The following is an 18,878-nucleotide window of genomic DNA, read 5'->3' as shown; positions in this document are numbered from 1 at the left end:
GCCGCCGCAGGCGTGAACAGGAACGCCCACCTTTTAATTAACCGTCTATATTAACGTTATTGTAATATGAATGTAATAAATTTTGCATTAAAATGTACTAATACGAAATTATTTTAAGTTTGTTTATTTTGCAAAACATGTGTTCGTTTTTCAAACATAATAAATAATTTAATCGAAACGTGCATCAATGATAAAATTGCATATGCTGAATTTTTATTAAACACTCGGTGGAAGTAACAATGCTTAGGAATGAGGCACTGACAAAGTAAACAAGTTTAGACTTGGGAATTTATTTATTATAATAAAATTTTAATTTGTTTTTTTTTTAATAATATCTATTTTGTTCCATGGCACACTAATAGCAAAACATAATATGAGTTTCCATTTGTTTCACATAATATAGTACAATATTAAATATGTTTGCTTATACCTTAACGTTAATAAAAAAAACATATTGCTTTTATAACAATTAAACAAGGTATGAAAAATCTATAAGAAGTAAATTATATCTAATTTTTAATGCATTAAAGGAAAAAGATGAATATTTACGAAGTTTTTAGGCATTTTGTCCCTGATAGATCGCTAGAGTCTCCGAAACTATTTATTTGAGACTGGAGATTTACTTGATTTTATAGGCACTTAAAATAGAAACTGAGTCGTCTATATCTATTATCACTATCGTGTCATCAGATAGATTCTCACTGCAAAGTATCCAGCGACTTCCTTGACCCTGGCCGCGTAGTCGGTTCACTTTTCGGGGAGCCTATCCACGCGTCCACCGACTCCGAGTACCTCACGAACACAACGGCCATCGATTACAAAGGCGATGTGTCCCGATCACTGCCATTTCAGACGAACAATTCTCCGAGCTACGTCGGTGCCGTTTCTTTTGCGAATCTCCTAATTTCTGAATCTAATTTGCAGCGAAGCTCCGAATCCGAAAGATTATTTATGATGACTTATTACATGAACGTATAAAAAAATAATTAAAAACTAAAACACTGTTCTACGTGATTGTACACATCTCGTGTAAACACAAAAAATACCGCCTGCCGGGTAACCGTGGTACCTACCCGCGGCTGGTGGTCATTTGCTATAATTTACTGTCACGGATATCCACATAAATTAGTATTGACAAGATCGAAATCCGGACTGTTTAAAAATTAACCACGTGTAGTCTGAGAAGCAAATGCGAATGAATTAAGTAAATAACTGTTATTTATCTTTGTGGAATCTTTAAGATGCCTGGTAAGTATTACTTAAATTTTATATTTTTATAAGAGAAACAGATGAAGAAGGCGTTAACTAGATGGTTTATCTCGGGGACCGCAGTACGATGTTACTTGTGATATTGAAATACGTACAATGTTTATACGGCACTAATTATATATCGATTTGTCAATAATGTATTCGTTTAATAATTAAGAGTATGCTATAAACATGTATAACAAGCAACCTTAATTGTAAGAGATAAAAATATTGAAATATTTTAAAGCACATCAAGTTTGGTTTTATATCGGATGAATCTATTAACTTTATTAATTATTTTTAATTATACATACATTATACAGTAATCTTTGCAGTATTCTGTGTTTTTCGACTCGATGGTACCCCTAATATGGGACAGACTTAAAATCATACTTAAAGAAATTAACGAAAATACTTGGTCACTTATAAATTCTGCATGACAGTTAGCATATAACACTCGGTACTGAATTTGCGGAAAAAGTTATTTTCGGAAGGCAGTCGTAAACTAAACGACATTCAAGAAAAACTACTAAAACAGACATATAAAGAATCTACGAATTCATAAACAAAACGAGGTTGATGACACAAGATTTTTCTCCTGTTTTTTTTCGCCATCGTAATATTCTATTTATGTGATAACCTTACAGGAACTAGTGTGCAAATGGTCACTAATACCCAAATATAATTTATTAAATTATAAATGAATATTATTAGAAAAAATTTATTCAGACGTCTGACCTATATGCCAGGTCTAAAAGATCCTGTTCCGAAAAAAAATTAATACAAATAAAAATCAAGTGAACAAGAGACACGAGGATACTTCTTTCAGATTACTTGTAATAAATTACTTTTAGTTTTTTCATAATGTAATGTTTGAAGAAAATTTTGAGTTATTTACGTTTCTATTTTTTTCCCAAGTTTCTATCTTTGAAATGAACTCACATCAAATATTATAATATAATTACGCTTATATTAAACACTGACCTTATACCGCTAAACATAGTATTATATATAATTAAAAAAAAATTAAAATGTATTACTAATATAAATCAATTTGACTTACGTTAAATAAAGAGTTGACGTGTTAAAAACAAAAAGACGACGAACAATAACTCGTTATATCCAAAAGGTTACAATTGTTTTTAATCCAGAATACCATGTCTTCCTCCGGAACATAATTGAAACGCAGGACAAAAACTTATAGTCTCAAACAATGAGCACATTCACCAATACTTTTTGTTTCGCCCTTGAGGCTATTATTAAGTCAGGTAGTCGAGAACTTAAACAACGATAGGAGTTAGAGTAACTCGAAACTTGTTACTTGAAATTTTAAATATTATTTATTTATGTAATGACTTCTTTGTACTTCTTTTGCCTCTTACGTAGGAAGTAATAAATTTTATCTACATAATTCAACGTATATAAAATATTTTTAAAACGAAAACGTAGACGAACTTTAGTTGTCACTATAACTCAGAGGATTGGCAAGTTGAAGTGATATTAGGCAAACGACATAGCAAGTAGAACAGATAGCTACTAAACCCTTAATGTGAAACTCCTGGTGAGGAGAGATTAACGACCTGAGCAGCGTAACCACACGGTGAATAGATAACCTTGTAAAAGTCTGAGAGAGGCTTATATCCCAACTGTGCTCTTGTGTCTTATGGCTTAAATGTCGATGATATTAATTATAATTAAATCAATGTAGGCACTTTTAAAGTTATTTCCACCAGTCTTATCTAAAATTTAGTCCATTTCCACTAGATAATTAAATACATATCGAGTTTTCCTAAGACTATTTATATGAAAAGTATGTTAAAACGTATCAAAAAGCAAAACTTTTAGAAACAATAAAGTAGAGAATAATAAATACTAAAAGGCTATAAATTTATATTCGTAAATAATTTATTAATCTAAATAATCGAGCGGCCAGTAGTAATTTACACCACATTTGTTAGCATCCTATTATGACCAGTAGCGGCTGCCAATTATGGGTTTCAAAGAGCTTCGACCATATGCAGTCACGAATAACTGCTAAATAGCGTTTTGATATAGCCGTGCTATTTAATAAGCTTCGTTTATTATATGAAAATGATTTCTAAAATTTATCTACATTTGCATGTGTTTATATAATATTAAAGTAAATATGTATTAATAACAACTTCAATATTAAACGAATTTAGAATGTTAATAAAATAAATAAATAAAGATAATATTCGAACATAGTTACATGGTTAATTAGCAGTGAATAAACAAATGCTAAACTTTATTCTTCCCAACCCTAGTAGACACTCGAACAAGCCTAACCTGGCAGAAATTAAAGAGGGGCCTTTAAGACTGCGTTACCACGAACACGGTCATTCCATTCGGGTTTTAAAAGCTGAACTAATGTTGCACGTGGTGATGTTTGTAATTTTTAAAAATAATAATTTTGTAATAATTATTTTAAAAAATGTCAATATTAAAGGTTAAATAAATATTTAAATAAACATAATTACACGATTAATCATTCTTGATGTAGCGTAATAAACAATAATTAATGTTTATTTGTCCACATTGAAACGTGAAACTGATTATACGAGAACATGATAAAATTATTTAAAATTAATAGATTGATAATTATCAATTCACTGGATACTTTAATAGTATTTCATTTTGTTATGTACATTGTTCAAAAATCGTGAAATTGTGTTTATTGCCATTCCGAGAGGGTTCGAAGTGGTGTAACCTTAAAAAATAATGGTTGCTTATATTCTCTCCAGTTTAAAATAATCTAAGTTACTATAAGATGACTTGACAACAGTCACGCTTCACGTAAAAAAACAACAAACATACCAACAAATTTTTATATTAAAAAACATACAAGTTTATTAATCAGCCGGTTTCCTGGTGTGTAGCTCTTAACCTTATGTGATTACGATCGATTTTCCATCGATTCCAATTTAACCAAACGTAAACGGTTTGGCGCGCCGAGAACCGGTTGTGAGGTGCGTGAGCTCGTTGGGAAAACGATTATTATTATACGTTGGTACGAAGCTTCAGAACACGAAGGGTTGTCCGCGCCTACGTAATCTTTCGAAAGCTTGTTTCGAAACCTTATAGCAGTAGCAAGCCAGGAGTTTCACACCTTTGTGAACTTGCGAACTATTTTATTTTGGTTTAAAAATCGAATTACTTACATCATTTTCTTACATTTTTTATGAAGTATTTAAAATATAATCATCATCATCATGTCGGCTGATGAACGCCCACTGCAGGGCATCCCGTAATTGCGTTGTATCCCTCACCACTGAAGATTGTCACCCTTTTTGAAAAGTCTGTGGCTATTACGCCATCTGTGCTAGTCTCCGGCAGTATGTATTGCTTCCGCTATTCTGGTATCGAGTGTGGTAAGGTGTGAAACCTCATCTGACTAGCGCATGGAGCTGCGGCCTGGCGATCACCGTCTATCTACCGTTCCAGTGATCAAGAGTCTCTCCAAGTTGTTACTACTTTTTCTTGGGCCTGTCTCAAAGATGGCCATGATGAACAGTCTTGCACTTTATCGCGCAATATTTACTATGTCGATGGTCTATCTTGACCCTTCCCACGGGAAAGTTAAAAAACAATATAATACGTATTTCCAATTCTAAAACTCAAATGTCGCGTGATATATTTCAAACGAGAACAATATAAAACAGCGTAGCTAAGTATATATGCTAGCCAAATAGAAATCCACCGGCCCACACCCTCTAACGAATAACCAATGAACATGCGCTACGTTTGGAGGAAGGGTCAGATGCGACTGTCTACTCCATCCTCTCTCCTCATTTATTTATAGCCATTCAAATGTTTATGACAAATATACTTAACGACTATTTGTATATATTTAAATCTTAAGATCATAACATTATCAGATTTCAATGTACGCAATGAACAGCCGCATATTTTTTTAAATATATATAAATGCCATTGTATGCAAATCGTTCATATATCGATATAAGTAATTACTTCAAATGTACTGGAATCATCGGAACAAATCATCAGGCAAAGATGAGCGAGAGGTTGAAACGCTAAAGCATATGAAATGTTTGGTTTAAAACTAATGCATACATTATAATAACATTTTAAGCTTTCTTTAATATACTTTATTTTACTTATTTACATAGTTTAGTATTTACTGATAGCGAAGGCTAAAACTTACTGATTTAGCCCTGATAAAAGCGAACATCTCATTTCTGGAACGGGCAACCTGTGTTAGAAGAATTATCTTAAATTTGGTAGGAACACGAGTCTGGTCAGTGAAGGTGATCGCATGCGCTGCAACGACGTGATAAACCCGGAACCAGCACGGTGAATCCATGGAATGCTCAGAAGTTACGTCTCCCGTTGTTTTAAAACATATATTTGCAAATTATCAGTATAATCTCCAACAGACCAGCGAGCGTAGCGTGGGACCCTCACTCACAAGGTGGACATAGTACCTGGTTAAAATGTTTGGAAGAAGCTGAATGAAGGCCTTGAGGTAAGCCTTTGTCCAGCAGTGAACGACATATGTCTGAAATAACTATGTTGATACTCGTACATTATTCCTGTAGTATTGGTATACTTAATTACCACAATACAATATATATATAAATGAAATAAAAATGATTACCGAAAAAATAAATTGGTACAATATCAGTATTTATTATTGTACCATTTCCATCATAAAGTCCTTATCAAGTATTTTTTTGTTGCGATAATTCTAAAAATATTATCATAGCGTATTAATAAATTTAATCTCGACCGCTTGTCGCTTGAACCGCATACCGCTGCGGGTGCAGTGTCGTGTGACTGCACACCATCGCTAATTATTATTATCGTGCCATGTGGGATTCTGTTCAATACTTCCAGAGTTTTAAAGACTAGTTGTTTAAAAATAGCACCTATTATGTTTCACCATGTACTTAACTCTTTCACATTTAGACCACACCTAGTATGAAAGGTTTGTTTTATAGAAACGATGATGATTCAACCACATGTTCGAACCTACTATAGTAGGAAAGGTAACAAAATCGGCGTTTACTACCGATGTATCAAATATCAGATATATATTATATTCCACTAAGTAAGTCGTAGTTTTTCAATTTGATTCTGATTTCTTTCAAATTGTACTTTTCTTGTTACGAGGGACACAGTGGTTATTTTTATGATCCTATGGATAACATTTTAAATAAATGATACACGAAGTAACTTCCATTTTTTAATTAAATTTGTTCTACAAAAGGTACAGCGTTTTAAGTATTGCGCCTAATAAACTAATTATTTGGTTTTCTCACTTTCCCATAGAATATGAGATAAATAAACTAAACATAAATAATTCAATTTCAAACTAACCTAAATTACATTGACTGAATAAATAGGTGGTGAGATATGTAGTGATGTAGTGGGTAATTATAAGCCTGAGTGTTACGATTTAAATTAAATAAGAAAACTGAAATATCTCTAAACAATTGTTTGTAATTCAATTTGCAATTTCATTATTTACGTTTAATTTAAACTCATTATACACTAGTAGTGGTTATTACAATAACTAAAGTTCTAGAGAAAAAAAAGAACATAGTGCAAGACAGGACTATGGTTCTACCGAAACCGCTGTACCGCGCCATAATTATGTGCGTGGGGGATATTGTTATACGGAAGAAATATCAACCGCTACTTTCCGTCAACGCTCGCTGCGGCGACGCTCATGGTATTTTCTCTCGCCTTCCACCTCAATGCCTCAATTACGGTAACAATATAGTTCAAAATATTATAGCATCATTTTTATTTTACTGAATTGGAATATGAAACATTTTTTTAATTAATTTTAATAACTCATACCACGGTAATAGTAGTTATATTTTTGAAGCGTAAAAATCTTTATTTTACTTTGAACATACTTGTCGAACAATATAGAAAAAGTATTTTTTTTATAAAATATTTCACCTCAAAACCTTTCACGGCGTTAAGTGCATTTGCGAATTAAGATATTGTAGAAGCTATTTACGACATCGTCAATCATTCTTCGAGTGATTACTCATTAGCTTTTACGACGACCAAAGCGGAGTATGCAATATGTCAGAAGCACAAGTCATTTATAGAGTCACCAATCGACTTAATTATTTAGGAAAAACCCCGTCACATGACTGGAAAAAAACTCAAGGTGTATTCATCGAATCCTTAACTACACTATAACATTAATCCGACGGACAAAGTCCACGTAGCACTATTGTTAGCAAGTGAAAAAGAATTGTAATAGAATTTAAAAATTGTAAAGAAATTTATAAAAGTGTTCACAAGCGGGGAATTTATTCTATATATGTCTTTATTTATACTTACATAATCCAAAAACTCTTGATTATCATAATCACTGTCAGTTTGTAGATATTGTATATGATGAATACAATTTTAAAGACTTTTTTTTATTACGCGAAGTAACAACAACTTATGTATATTTATCTAGACAGATTTATACTTTTATTTTGCCACAGATGTAAACACATCCTTTTGTTTTTATGACTAGAAGTAAATAATACGGTGATTATCAAAAAATATAGAAATTGTGTTGAGTATGAGGGGACAGCTGGTTAGAGCAAATAAAAGTAAAGCTGAGAATAAAGAAAAATATATCTTAGTCGAAGTTATACCTTTTTTTGTACACATTAAAATATTTCCATCCTTAGTCATCCTAAGTAGAACAAAAAAGAATTTAAAAAAATGTCCTTAATTGATCAAAACTTGCATGGACAATTTAGTCATGCCCTTGTCGAAAAAAAAAGTTCAGAAAAAAGTTGGCGCGGCTCTTCGATATTTCAACAATTCATTTTGCAATTCTCGAGGTGGCTAAATTATATTTTAAACCTAATACCTATAGACATAAGAAACAAAATACCTGAAATTTATATATTAGTAAGCAAAACATAAGTTAGTTTTTAATTTTTGTCGTCATTTTCGGATGCAGCGTAGACATTTGTTCCTGTCTTTTCTAGGAACGGCTCATTATGCCGTCGGGTGGAAGAAATTTATAACGCTACGGTCCGAATCGCTGGTAACGTTGAACATACCAATTAACCAAACAAAACCAAGGACGCGTGCTTAATTAAAAATGCAAATTAAAAAAATGTCTTTGAATGAGATAAATTCAAATTGCCTTCATATTTGTTAATAGTGTCCCATAACATTCCATTTAATGTAGCATGTAGAGGATTTACTGATTCACAGGTTTCTGAATTGTTATGTCTAACAACTTCAATTACTTAACAAAGATTATAATGATTTATACAAAGATTTAAGAATAACATTGTTGTTATTTCGAAAATAATTTCTTTTTATCCAAAAATCCTCTCTCTTTAACTTCTAAATGTTCCTAAATGTCTTCTTGACATCAGGTACTTCAGAGGAATAGTTTCAGAGGAGTTGTGAATTTTAGCATCAACCCCGTGTGATGCTCGGGTCCAACACATCAAATTCTTAACGTCTTTAGTCGTAAACTCTTCAAGTCACAATCAGATTTTTATGTTTCTCCAGTAAGTTGTCTGTGGGACTCGGGGGCTTTTCAATATAAATACATAAATATTAAAATTTGATTATATAGCACATTAATATAATATTATAATTACACTCGATTTCTACTTTTAGATGTTCATCATCATTTCAGCTGTAAGACGTCCACTGTCGGCCGTAGGCTTCCTCCGAGGATATCTAATAGGACCGGTTGAAACCGGCCTACATCTGACGACCTTAAGAAGTTGCTTTTAAGAGTCCATGATCTCCACTCTAGAACCTTTAGGCACCAGCGGCCATCCGTTTTGCGCCCTATGTGGCCTGCCGACTACCACTACCAATCCAAACCGCGGGGAAAATTTGCATGGTTTCTTTCGTCTATGGAATTCCACATCCCTAATTCAATAGATTTTAAATAACAACATACGCAATCTCTTTGTAATCGGCTAGTATATGCGATATACATTTGCAAATTTGCCGTTTGTTTGCTTCCTGTAGTGCTTTACGTCCCTAATTACGTTTACAACACATTCTCCTGTTAGCTTTAGGAACATAAGTTCTAATTACGTGTCAGAGTAATACAATAAAAGTAATGGCAATAGAGACGGGCAGATCGCGGCCGCATTCGGTATGCATCGGGTGCGTATCGCCCAACACGCGTGCATTAGCATTCCCCGCTCTCTCGCCGGTTCTCATGGCGTGCGGCACGCGTTTATACGCGCCTACGTAAAGCGGACTACTTTGTCACTTCTCTGGTATTTCGGCTACCTCATTTTTATGAAGATACTCCAATAAATTACTTTATACTGTTATAACATACAGGTATTTACCAATAGGGAGCGGCCAATTCATTTAAACTCAACCTACTAGTTATACGATAAGCATTTGGAATATCTAATGTTATACCTTGTTACGTATACATGGTGTTTGGTGATAAAAATACGTAACATAGATTTTTAATTGATCACGGCTTGGCGTTGATTTATGGGAAACCGCGTATATGTTTAACTTCTATTCTACATAGTGATTACATATACAGCCATAGTTCTACAGCCACATGGCTGTAAATGTAAAAACTTTAAAGCGGTGAATATAAAGCTTATTTGCTGCCATCGTATGGTACAAGCTATCAAAACAATTTTTTTCCAGAAAATTGTAATAATTTAAAAATTTATATATATATATATACTATATTGTCAAAATACTACAGACTGTATTGTCAAAATATATTAGTTCGTCGCATTCCACTAGAAAAAAAATTTATTTCAATTTATTTATAAATAGGTGTAGAGTCTTTAAAGCTTTTACTGTTTTTATTCACCGTTTAAAGCTTTTGGGTGATTTTCCGTGCTTTAAACATTCACAGCGTCATTGTATTCTGTGCAAAAACAGAAACAAGCTTTCGTCAAAACAACATTTTTCTATCGATCGCAATTTCACGTCTCTGTCATTTATATAGATGTTTTATTCAGTGAGTTAAAAAAATGCTTATAGATTCTTTTGTTTGAATTCGCAGAAAGATGATGCATATAAGTCGTCTAAGATAAATGATCACATAAAGATGCTACGGAGAATTCAGTTACTGTAAACATAGAAGCCATATTGGTGTTACTAATATCGGCAGAGTAATTGTATATTTTGTTATTATTATTAAGTTATTTGGTCTTATAAAATTATAGAGGTGGTCTTAATAACTAAATTACTAATAAATTAAATACAATTAGGAACTTCTTTTTAAGCCACTTCGGGCCTCTGCTAAATTCAATGTTACTAAAATTTTAAATAAGTCAAAATTTTTAATCTACCAGGTGCGCATATTTAATAATGCAAGTTTTATGAATTACACAAGCTTTTATTTCTCCCATATAATTTAGGCATTAAGTAAGATTGGTGTTTATTTCGAGATGTGAACGAAATAAAAAAGGCACTACGGATAAGCAGGTGTAGTTTATCGTCTCATTCGAAACTCAAGATTTTTTTGATGCAAAAGTTCTTTCCGTAATATACCGAATTGACTTTTATTTTTCAAGTCTGGTAGATGTGCATCCGAATATCCTATTCTTACTTTAGAGTACCACTTTAGCCGTAAGATATCGACTGCCCTATATTTTCGAAAAATCCGGTTGGAAGAGGCCTGCACCTAACATGTTCTGACGAAGAAAGCCATATGGTTCTGAACTAGACGTGACACATACTAAATAACTACTATTTTGAGGGAGAAGTTTAAAAAAGGTCTCATTTTAATTTTTTTTAACAAAAATTAACACTTTATTAATGAAAGTGCCCGCCAGCAAGAATTATCATTTTAAATTACTTTGAATCTTTTATAGACCTCATGATTTAAATTAGAAGAAACGATTAAATAATAGACGTACTAAATATAATGTATTTTTTGAAAGCTAATTAGCCACCATGGTAGCCGCTTGGCGTGTATAAGATGTGATACGATGAATAATTCATTGTAGATAACCACCGAAATAAGACGAAGGCCCGACCGCTTCTCAGAACGCATCTAGTCCGGCGTAAGCGCCGGTTAACGTATGCTATGTTAGGTATAAGCTTTTGATACGATTAAATTATACAGGGTGATTGGTTACAGGTGTAAAATCTATAGGCTTTAAACCATTTACATGTATTTCTAATCATCCTGCATAAAATAATCACTCTCAAATGTGTTTCACTAATTTATTATTTCTAGTATAGTACAAAGCCTGCAGGTACAAGTTGTAAGCACTAACTAATGTTGATATATAGTAATCCGAATTTTGAAAACGCTTTTACTGTATTATTATTACTTTTTTAATTATTGATAAAGTGCAGCAAATGTGCTGTGCAGCTATATATTCACCCCTTTAAAGCTTTTACATTTGTAACCAATCACACTGTATATATTATTCGACATAATTATATCGGTGAATGAATTATATTAATTTAAATAATTAAATGAATTCATTTCTCGCGTCAAGCAAATGCTGTTAAGGATAAATTACTCGATAAATACAGCCACTGAATAATGCAGACATCATATGTTACGCTTTTGTAATATACACCAAACGGCCAGACATTGGGCTTTTTCAACTTTTTGTATACCTCTGAGCCAAGTTCAATAATTATTCTTTCATATAAACGGTTCCATAAATTACTTTGCAAAAAGTGAACACCATAAAGAATTACTTACTTTTAGAATTTTAGAAAACCAGAATCAAAAAACTTAAATTTATTATGAAATATAGTAATAATAGTTGATTATGGATTTAAAAGGTTTAACGGAATAAATGTTTCTATCATGTTCTGTCTATCATATATCGTAAACAAAAATCTATGGTTTCAGAAATAATATATTTCGTTTAGAAGTTATTGGCCTGTAGCATTCCGATAGAATAAATAAGAGATGACTGTATTTAGGTGTAAAATCTTTATAATTATACATTAACCCAATTAAACCTTATATAACTATAGGCAATCATTCTTTAGTGTGTATACTTTTAAGTAAACAATATCTTAATTAAAAATATATAATAATGTTTTATTTTGAATATGGAACATATTGAGTTTTAAAACTGATGGGTTAAAACGTCTTAGTTGAACAAACCCTCTTAAAATAAAGGCATAAAACAGCTAATAAAGAAAGAAAAAATATAACAAATTATATGAAGCCGCCTAAAAATTTTCTGTGTTCAACTTTTTTAAAGCGTTCTGAAACACGGTTTTCAAATTGTCCACTCGTGACCCCGCTTGTCGCGTTTTACTGCGCGCCATAAAAAATAAAAAAGGATTTCTGAATTATATTTTTGTTAAAAAGAATAAAGGTGATATAAATAACCCATGACGTTTTTGTGCCCGGCATAGTAATGTACAGTTGCAAGGATACGATAAAACAATACAGGGTGGCCCATAAGTCCTTTGAAAAGTAAAATTTGAATAAAACGAACAGGGCGCGCGTGAGCGGTGCAGGGGAAGCGATGGGAGTAACTTCGGTTTCTGGGAATTTAGTCGAGATGAAGCGTTTTACCGGAGCGAACCGTGCGTTTTGTGTGCGCGAGTTTTATAAAAACGACAATTCGGCAACCGTTGCGTGGCGTAAATTTCGAGAACACAAAGGTTTACACAACTTTGACGACACTCCAACTCTTCAAACGATTAAGAACTGGGTTGCTAAGTTCGAGGAGACCGGTTCGACGTTAGATAAACCGCGGTTGGGTCGCCCAAGGACGTCACGTACGGAACAAAACATAGACACAGTGACACAGTCTATTCGCGAAAATCCGACACAGTCAACTCGTAAGCGCGCCAGAGCATTAAACGTATCCAGGACTTCGTTACAACGGATTTTGAAGAAAGATTTACTTATGCACCCTTACAAAATTCAGTTGGTTCAAGAATTAAAGGAAACTGACGGTATTCAAAGACAAAATTATGCGAATGAAATGTTGAATCGGTTTACTTCCTTCAATGACATAATGTTCTCTGACGAGGCTCATTTCCATCTTAACGAGCATGTTAGTAAACAAAATGGCCGCTATTGGAGCCCCATCAATCCAAAACTTAAGCATCAGAAGCCCTTACATAGTCCGAAAGTGACTGTTTGGGCCGCTATGTCAGCCCATGGTATCCTAGGGCCTTACTTCTTTGAGGATGGCAGAGGGCGCGCAGTTACTGTTACGTCGGAGCGATATGTGGCTATGATCGAAGAGTTTTTCATACCAGAATTGCAAAACTTTTCAGGCTTTAATGCCAGGACGTGGTTTCAACAAGATGGGGCCACTTCTCACACCTCTAACACTGCTTTGCCCGTTATCCGTCAACTTTTTCCTGGCAAAGTGATCTCTAAGAGAGGAGACATTTCCTGGCCTCCACGTAGTCCAGATCTGACCCCGATGGATTTTTTTTTGTGGGGCTACCTTAAGGCTAAAGTATACGACACAAACCCGCGGTCAATTGAGGCCCTAAAAGAAAACATCCACAGAGAAATGACAAGCATTACAGCAGTGACGTGCCGCGCAGTCATCGACAATTTTAGACGTCGTTTGCAAGAGTGCCGTGATCGCAACGGATTACATTTAGAAGACGTTATTTTCAAAAAATAATTCCCGTTTTTTAAGCTTTTTTTGTAAATAAAAATTTAATTCATAATGTAATTAGTTTTATTTTAATAAATTTTTTTCATATCAAAGGACTTATGGGCCACCCTGTATTATATATAGAGATTCCCCCCTATGTACTGACTCATACGATATCTCTGGAACCATAAGGCTTATGAATCTTGAAATTTTAATGTGTTTCTTTCGCAGCTAAGAGAGGATATAACGAAATTCTTCTCACAAAGGGATTAAGGGGGCGTAAATTAAAAATAATATATATGGATTATTAATAAGATATATTGGAATGGATTTTATGAAGATAAAGACACGAGAGGTGGGCGGGGGACAGTCAGTAAATAATAAAGGAAGATGAAATATTACACAACTTATTTTGTTAAGGTAATAAAAAAAATTGGATATATTACAATTTATTTACGTTTAAAATTATAGATGAGAACACTTTGATTTTATCATTAGATTAGTAATTTCCTTGGAAGTAATTTTATAAAGACTAATTTACGAATATATATGGCTGGTTTGATTCGCGAAAAGGTTCATTCTGTTAATTGTATATAATAAATGTTTAATGAAAACATCTTATGGAATATAGCATATTTATGACCTGAAACACATGTGTTAGTTACACACTAGTTATACATAGTAATAGTTTATAGAAAGACATACATTGTCTCTTCCATCGTCTTCAAGCTGAATCAGAGTTTTAATTAAAATTTTATGAATCTTATATCCTAAATTAATTATGTGTATAGTAAATTATTAAAGCTTTATATGGAAAATGTATAGATTTTTACAATAGTATCTCAGATAATATTCACAAAACTCCTATCGATAGATTAAAAAAAAACAAAGACCATTTCAATCAAAATGACTTCTTAGGAGATAACATACTGTGGAAATTATATATTAGCTTAAGGCTATTACTAACGTTAATTAAAGATATATTTTTCAAATATTACTTATAAAAAAATATATCGAGCTGAATATTTTCACCTGTTCCTATCCGCTCTAAAACATTTATCGAATTTATCCGAACATGTAGACTCAACTTTACTTCAATAAGTGATTTAATCCGTCCATCGTCATAAAGATTTTTTTTAATTTGAATTAGATAACTTACAATTATATTTTATAATCAGTATATTTATCATTTTTGAAATTTCTGTTTTATGAAATATATAGGCACAATAATCATAAGCAATATATCTAGAAGTGTCAAGAAAGGGGCATTTTGTCCCACGCACTGCGGCTTATATTTTTATCTCTGACCTTTTTCTTAACCATTGAAAGTTAAGTACGGCTTAAGAAAGGTTATGAAATAATAAGGATTATGCTAAAAAAAGCTTATTGTAATAAATAATCTCTACGGTAAGTATAAGGACCGCATGGTAACCAAAGTGAAGCATCGGAAAGACCTGAGTGAATAAGAGACCAAAAAGCAGATCTGATCATCATCATTTCAGCCATAAGACATCCACTGCTGGGCTTACATCTCCTTCGTAGTTTTCCAATAGAACTGATTTAAAATGGCTTAACGAGGATGTCCTACGCTGCGCTTGCCAATCTATTGTCTTCACTCCAGAACCTTAAGGCCCTATCTCTTAAGCGCTCCATGTCCACTGGCACTTCAGCTTGTTAATTCTCTAAACCATTTCAGTTACTTTCATCTTCATCAAGTGATATTAATAATTAATCAAGAGAGAGAAAATATGAGCATTAGGAACGACTATTGTGATAAAAAATAAATAAAAGTAAACTATATTGCTTCCAGTCAGTACATTATAAGCGATGACTACTGCTGTCCGAGCGCTTATGCGGAGAGGAAACGGTCATATGGTTCTTGAAATTGCTAAATCAAAACGAGAGTCCGAGACTCCCGCCCGCTGATAACCAGGAGTGCTCACAGAGCTCAGAACCAAGACAAGACTAGAGGCAAAACAAGTGCCGACCCGAAAGTAAATTAGAGATCGCAAAGATATATATATTTTTTTATTGCATATAGCACAAATTAGTTTGACATCGACTACCACATATAAAAAATATATGTTTTGGTTCACGACACTTGATACCATGACTTTAACGTCACGCGGCTAATAAAATGTATGATATAACATTTAATTTTATTATATCAAAGAAACGATGTTTTAAGGGCGAACCACCTTTTTATAGAGCAGGTGCATTTGAAGAACGTCAAAAAGTTTATATCCTTATTTATTGAGGCGCGGGAATGTAAAAAAAAGCAAATGGCATCACAATTATCAACATTGTCTTTCTTAGGCTGTCATTGTATCGTCCGCCGGTAATAATAATTCCCCAATTCATCTTTAACTACTAAGTATTTAGTAATTGTTACAAATAAGCTGTTTATAGAGAACAAAGGCATATACTTAAAATCCATTTATCATATAAATTAATATTATTATTAATGTATAAAGAAATATGTCGGACAAGTGAAGAGATTTATTTTTATTTCAATGTAGTACATATATATAAAGTTGATTCATAAACTATTAAAAAAAAATTAAAACTCACAAATTTTCGAATTTTAAGCTACACATTATAAAAAAAACGAAATTATTTTTAATTGACCAACAAATATTCTTTTAAAATATAATTATTTAAAAATATAATGGTTCTTTTTTTAATTAAACAAGGGCTATAATACTGATTGGATAAAAAGTTTTCATATATTATGTTAGCTAAACCCAAACACTTTTAAATATAAATAAGAAAAAGATAATTAATTTAAATTTTTCTTTGCAAGAACAATCTAAAATTAGCACAGAAAATGATATATCAGAACACAAGTTTCGGTAACATGAATTAGTATTTTTTAAAATAATGAATTAAAACATCTCTGTATTGTATTTATAATTAAAAAATATATGCATGTTATGTAAAATATTAAATCGTTAAATATTCATGTTCCATAATATTTCAACTATTCATATTCTGCCAAAGCCGCGCATACTTTTGGCGGGAATATTACCATTTGTGCGAAAAAATTTACAGAGATTATTATTAGATTAGTTTTTTCTTGCTATCTACACAATATACATTAATTTATGAAAGTAACTTGGAGTTTTTAAGTATTTATCACCTTTACATTATTTATTTTGATTATATTAATGATCGACTTACAATTTTTGATTTACATCCAATTTATCGAAATATTTTATATATTGTAACTATACATCTTTTTAATTTAGTTTCCCTTTAAAAAATTATATATTTAACAAATTTTAGCGTTTGTTTTGGACTCAGATACGTGTTAACATTTTTCGCCGTCAGTTTAACTATTCTAGTTTCTCACTCTTAATATTTGTTTTTTAATTAATGCCACTCGTTTATTAATCAAACTTATTACAGTAGGTAGAAAAGAATTGTTGATAAAGTTAGACGTGAAAATAACGTTTTCTTTTTTAATTTCTGATAACACAGCGCTCACGTTTCTTACACTTCGGAGTTCGTTATTCATATAATTTTAAAATTGTTTCCATGACTTAAGGCGTCTTGTTGGGTTTGTTAGAAATTGCATTGGACGTGTATAAATGCAAAGTTCATCGTTCACGCGGCACGATCAGTTTACCGGGAACGATAAAGTATTTAATTACATTATAAATTACCCGACACACTTCTAGAGACTGATAACAAGCCGACGGCGCCGCTTGCACATAAAATGAAGTGAAATGACGGATGTAGAAGACATGCTCGTGATTCGAACCGGCGCATAAGCGGTGCCCTTTTCTCTTACTAATGCAGTAACAAACTACGGGCCAGCGACCCCTAAAACGCTGATGAGCCATAATTAATCGGTCGGCACATACCTAAACACAACGGGCATGGCGCTGTCCACGCGCCGCGAACTCCAAAAACACGTTCAAAACGCACTACGTTTAACACAACACGCACGTTACATTCTCGTTATCACACACTGTCGTCGCTTGTTGCACTCGCGATGCACGTTATGTGGTACACTCATTATTTTGTTTATCGCCGGCAGTTTTGGTCGGGAGCGGGCGGCGAGCGTGAAGCGAACCACATCCGTCCAAGCGCCGCGAGTCTACTGCAAACAACAATGGTGCGACGCGCGCGAGAACGAGCCGACACGCACACCGCTGCGGCCGCTCACCCACACCGGCACAGAGCCGTGCACCGACGTGCGCGTATAAAAAACCAACGATCGGTATGCAGACGTTCGGTTTGAGCAGGTCCTCGGCTTGACGCTGTTTTCGTCTGCGGTTCAGGGTGGCCAGAATATACCTGAAATTTACAAAATTTGATCAAATTCTATAAATTTGTTAAGTTAATGCTATTAGGTGCTTTGTTACATTACCGTTGTAACAAAGAAATTTATCATTTTGCGGTTATGAGAATAAAAACTGTTGAAGACCGCGTTTAATTATTTTACCCTTAAAAAATAAACTCGTGGCCAAGCTCAATAGATGCTTTATTGTAACACAGTTTCTTTTAGAATTTTTCTTAATTTTAAAACGATCACTCGTAACTGATAGACGTTTTCTTGCTATAAAAACAAACATTATTTTTTGTATCCCACATCACAGACTTATACTCTATTTATTTATTCAACAAAACATTTAGCCTTTTATGTCTAGATATATTTGACAGAAAATATAGTATAACTTTATTATGAAAATCATTTTACCTAAATTTTAGGTAATTTCTCGTATATGGCAACATTAAAAACAAAAGAACGGCAGTCAGCGAACCTTGAGTGGGCAGGCGATACGATTCGAGCCTGCGCCCGAGTCAGCGCGCCATGTTGCCAGCGGTGAGACCGGGATGACGCTCTACAATCATCCATCCGTCTCGCTCACTCGCTTGTTAGCGTTATTGCGTGCCGTAACTATAGTCGTCAGCGAGTGTACCGCACACCCACACACCCACACGCACATATTGTTATCTTACACAAAATTTATAAGGAGCAGGTCGGATTTGGTCTCAGCCGCGGACACTCCTAAATTCTTTGCGGAAGGATTTCTTTTTTTCGAATCTTACGCCTTT

The 18,878-nt window shown here is 33.3% G+C and overlaps 1 protein-coding gene across 3 annotated transcripts in view; it reads right to left on the bottom strand.

The window, feature by feature from the left end:
• The window catches only part of pan (pangolin), a 204,652-nt gene extending 186,743 nt beyond the window's left edge, over positions 1-17,909 (bottom strand). For all 3 annotated transcript variants that reach the window (XM_068768720.1, XM_068768722.1, XM_068768721.1), the window contains exon 1: positions 17,681-17,909. The gene's annotated coding sequence lies outside the window, so the exon portion shown is untranslated. The remainder of the gene's footprint in view (positions 1-17,680) is intronic.
• Positions 17,910-18,878: the final 969 nt, after the last annotated feature.

The sequence above is a fragment of the Battus philenor genome, unplaced genomic scaffold (assembly GCF_028537555.1).
Source record: "Battus philenor isolate CCGP_79_NKW_IND1 unplaced genomic scaffold, ilBatPhil1.0.hap1 SCAF_26, whole genome shotgun sequence".
In the NCBI taxonomy this organism is placed as follows: domain Eukaryota; kingdom Metazoa; phylum Arthropoda; class Insecta; order Lepidoptera; family Papilionidae; genus Battus; species Battus philenor.
This window is presented reverse-complemented; position numbering and strand designations above follow the sequence as displayed.